Source organism: Phoca vitulina, unplaced genomic scaffold (assembly GCF_004348235.1).
Source record: "Phoca vitulina isolate PV1807 unplaced genomic scaffold, GSC_HSeal_1.0 scaffold42, whole genome shotgun sequence".
In the NCBI taxonomy this organism is placed as follows: Eukaryota; Metazoa; Chordata; class Mammalia; order Carnivora; family Phocidae; genus Phoca; species Phoca vitulina.
The window spans coordinates 10,081,452-10,086,368 of NW_022589745.1; the positions used below are offsets into that span (position 1 = coordinate 10,081,452).

The 4,917-nt window shown below is 39.1% G+C and overlaps 1 pseudogene; it reads left to right on the plus strand.

Annotated features, from left to right (window-relative positions):
- The first annotated feature begins 1,264 nt into the window (after positions 1-1,264).
- LOC116648207 lies at positions 1,265-4,348 on the plus strand (annotated as a pseudogene).
- The last annotated feature ends 569 nt before the right edge of the window (positions 4,349-4,917 follow it).

Sequence of the window (4,917 nt, forward strand, 5' to 3'; positions counted from 1 at the left end):
AATGCACATTTCACATTAAAATAGAAAACACACAAAGTAATATTATCATTAGTAGATACAAAAGTTAATACAAGGGGTGCCTGGGTGGCTCAGTCGAGTCCAACTCTTGATTTCCCCTCAGGTCATGATCTCAGACTCCTGAGATGAGCCCTACACAGGACTCCACGCTCCGTGGGAAGTCTGCTTTTCCCTCTCTCTCTGCCCCTCCCCCTAGCTCACGCGGGCATGCTCGCACTCTCTCTCTCTCAAACAAATACATTTTTAAAAAGTTAATAAAAGAATAAGCCTCAAAATCATTAAATAATTGTATGATAAAAATAGAATTTCAGATATTTTAATAGGTTCTTAGAAATAAAGCAAAGGCATACAAATTTGAACAAGGAAGATTTCAAATTCTTTCAAATAAATAATGGCTGGGGGTGGGTGTGCTTCTGTACGCCACTATTTGCTCGTTGTTTGGGGAAAGAAAAGGGACAGAGAAATGGGGACTGATGAATCACTGTGATGGTAAATTTTATGTGTCAACTTGGCTAGTCCTAGTCCATGGTACCCACACATTTGGTCAAATACCAGTCTAGATGCTGCTGTGAAGATATTTTTTACATGAGATTAACACGTAGTCTGATTATCCTCCATATGTACATGGGCCTCATCTAACCATTTGAAGGCCATAGAGAAAAAGACTGAAGGACCCCAAGGAAGAGAGGGTTCTGTCTCCACCGTGCTTCCAAATTCCAGCAGTGGCATCGACTCTTTCCTGAGTTTCTAGCCTGTTTGACCTGTAAATTCTGGATTTATCACTTCCCCAAAATCATATAAACCAATTCCTTAAAATAAATCTCTCACTCCCTTATTCCCTGGCCTCTCCCACTCCACCTCCCCTGCCTCTCCCTCTCCGCCTCCCCCTCCCTCCATGCCAACAGAGGGACCACCCTGAAAGCTCAAATGCTACCTCTAATATGACTAGTAGAGAAGACCCTCCTCCTAGTCACATTACCTTGAAAAACTAAGAATCCAGAGAAGTTCAGCTTATAAGCCTATTTTCTACTCATCTAGAAAATATCAAAAGGGTAAATCAGCATCTTAAAGGCAGAAAGGACCCAACAAAAACTGACTCCCTGAACTTAACTTGAAGAAAACAGGAGAGCAGGCAAGATCATGAAACAAAGAATAACCATACAACAACTCGAACAATAATGACAACAACACAACTGTCTGGTATAAATGTATACTTAGAACCGAGATGATGTTGTAAAGAGACATGATGGTTCCTAAAGAGGAGTGCTGCCCTGTAAATGACTTAGTGAGTATTAGCTGAATGAAGGGATGGCTCTGTGGCTGTGGGTACGTGGGTGGGGGTGGGGAATGTGCGTGGGGGGGTGGAAGTATGGGTATGTGTGGTGTGGGTGTGTGTGGGTGTAAAAGACAGAGATAAAGAAAGAGACAGTGAACGAGAGACAGAGAGATATGACAAATCAAGGGAAAGACGCTGAAAGCACAGATACTCTGGAGCATCAACTGTATTAACTATTATGCCACAAACCAAAGTAAAAAGAAGATGAGATAAGAATTTTAGTAAAATAATAATACTTTGAGAAGCCTTAACTAGTGATCTGAGGTTGCAATTACTTCATAGCTAAAATTCTTACTGAATTTGAAATGCTCTTTTTTTGTTGGTGTTATTGTTGCCCTGATTTCAGTGAGTTTCAGGGAATAGAACAGAATTGAATGCCTTTACTCTGCCATCACTTGATTAGTAATTACTGACTTAAGATTCCACTCCTTTAATATATTAACATATAAATATTGATCTTATTCTATTCCCATCAATCTTTGTGTATCAATATTATCATTTTATTTTTTTTATTTTTTTTTAAAGATTTTATTTATTTGAGAGAGACAATGAGAGAGAGAGAGAGAGAGCACGAGAGGGGGGAGGGTCAGAGGGAGAAGCAGACTCCCCGCTGAGCAGGGAGCCCGATGTGGGACTTGATCCCGGGACTCTAGGATCATGACCTGAGCCGAAGGCAGTCGCTTAACCAACTGAGCCACCCAGGCACCCCAATATTATCATTTTAAAATATACGATGCATTGTTTCACTTTTGCAGTTTATCTTATTTTTTTTTTGCAAAAATTCTCTGATTATTCTCATACTTTCCCTTGAAGATGAATTTTAGAATTCTTTTCACTACTCCACAAAACAGCCCCGCCTGCTGGGACATTGGTTTATAGTGACTGAATTGCTGGCCATATCTCTTTCTCTTTTGGGTATGCCTAATAATTTCCATCGCTGGCTCAATTTCAATGAAGATAATTCTGAAATTTTTATTATACTTTTCAGGTTCACTTGAAGTAATCGGCCTTTGTCCTTTAAATGTGTTTTTTTTTTTTTAAAGGCCACCCATTAGTTCATGTGTTAATAAGTGTCACGTGTTTGGCCTCTAGGGTGCCCTGTAGCTTTCTGTCTTGTTTCTTTCCAATTGAAGTACTCTTTGTTCTCTGACTCCTACTTCTGTGGTCAGCCTCTGTGTTTTGCGGTCAGCCATCTGCTTTTGTTGTGAAAGTGTTACTATAATTTGTTCCTTTGGATGAAACTAACTTTCTTGTTGATGATGTTTGAGCTGAAAATGGTTTCCTTTGCTATGGCGAAATAGAAATGGTTTTTCCTTCATGTACGGTATCATTGAGCATCTCCTCTGACTGCAAGAGCTCAGAGATTTGCTTTATCATTTATCATTTCATACTCAACACTGAGAATCAGATTTATTTCCAATGACATTGACAGTAAAGGAAGGGTAGTAAGGCGATGCAGTTTTAGGATCATACCCCTCTGAACTTGGCTTTGGACAGTTTCCTCTTGATGTATGTAGTTGGGTATTAGTGTATGTTATGTTCATGTTATGTTTACTCATTCTTTTATTCTTTTAACAAGCTTTCATTAATTAGCTATAATCTTCCAGGTGTTACATTATTGCAAAAGATGGAAACATTTAGAAACCATGGTTCTTATTCTGAAACAGTTCATAGTCTATTATAATAATAGACAAATAAACCAGAATTTTAGAGCATTGGGTAAGCATTATGGATAAGCACTATGAAAGCAGGAAACATGGGAAATGGTTGCATAGGGAAAGAACCAAACTCTGGTTAGTGCACGATCAGGGGAAGCACCCTTGTGAATGCTGTGACTGAACCAAATCTTGCAGGATGAGAAATTAGCCAGCCAGTGCATGGGTAAAGGGCATTCCTACAGTGAAGAGCACATGCATATGGAAACAACTGGGAGAAAGCAGAGTCCATTCAGATTTTTAGTGCATTTCTGTAAGACTGACGTATATGGTATAAGGGAAATGTAGTAAGAACTGTGGCTGACAAAGAATACAGATGATAGAGTTACAAGCAAAACAGTTTACAAAATAAACTATACAACATTTATGTAAAGGTTGCCATAAAGGACAAACAAGTGAAATACTTTTTACATTACAGTGGTTGGAATAAAAATTGGGATTGAACGGGTTCTAGAAAGCAGAATACTCAAATATGTGGATACCAATCTGCAGAAACAGTGTGAACTTCAGATAGCCAGTCAGGAGCAATATGCAGAGAGGAAGATGAGGGGGGCTGCCCCAGAAAAGATGATGTCTGTTCTGCCAATAGAAAAATGTTGAACTGAAAGCCAAAAAGAACAAACAGAAAATACCTGGAAATGCAGATGGTGGCAGACCAGGGAGACAGCTCTGCCTCCTCACAAGTAAAGGGCCCCAGTGGATCCTACTGTTGACACTGAGGAAGTTATTCATGAACAGAATTAAAGTAAAGATTCTTAAAGAACTAAAACCGTGGTTTGTTGAAGATTAGGACTTAACTACCAGGCAGCAACAGGTCTTTTATCTTCCTGCCAAGAAAAACGTGGACTCCATTCTACGTACAATACAAGAAATCTCAGGAAAACACAGATAATAAGGAGTATGCAGTTAATGAGGCTGTGGCAGGGATAAAGGAATACTTCAAAGTACTTTTGGGCACTCAGCTACTCTACAAATTTGAGAGACCCCGGGACACGGAGACTCTCGCAAACCATCTGGATGCACCCATGACCAGGTGTATTGGGCACCACATCTACTGAGATTATTTTTACGAACTAGAGCGATATTGGCCTACACAGCTCTGGGTGAGAAGAACCTCGTGTTATTACTGAATTATCTTCATGATTTCCTAAAATACCTGGCAAAGAATTCTGCAACCTTGTTTAGAGCCAGCAATTATGAAGAGGCACCATCGGAAGGCTGTGCGAGGCGAGGCCCTGACACTTTGTTCGGATCTCTGGAAACACATTTTTGTTTTTAGTCCTTCTCTTGCACAAATGATGTACTTTGAACATGTTAGTGTTTAACAACTGATGTTTGTTTTATGCTTGATTTTAAAATAACATCAATAAAATAAAATAAATAGGAAATAAAATAGGAAAATAAAAAGGATTACAGCTCCAAAAACAAAACAAAATAAACTATACATGATTCCCTGACTCCAGAATTGAAAGCACTTCTGTATCATTTATGATGTATCGACACTTAAATAATCTTGGGAAGATTATCTATAAAAGAGTTTTCAAAACCTCCTGAGGGTAAAAAGTAGAAAAATATTTACTTCATTAAAAATTTAAGGACACTGATCTCTGTTGTCAAAAGTGTCTTCCCAGTCAAGTCTTTAGACCATTGCTTCTGACTTCCTTCTTGTGGGAATTATAAATCTGTCACTCTCCCATTTCAGTTAAGCAAGAAAATAGGTGATGTCATTCCCCAGGCCACCACTCTCTGCCTTCACAGCCCTAAGTTTAAGCTGTCTTTGAAGGACCAGTCAAGGACTTACTAGACCTTCATGGAGTCTCAAAACCATCTGTTTCTGTTTTGACCTGA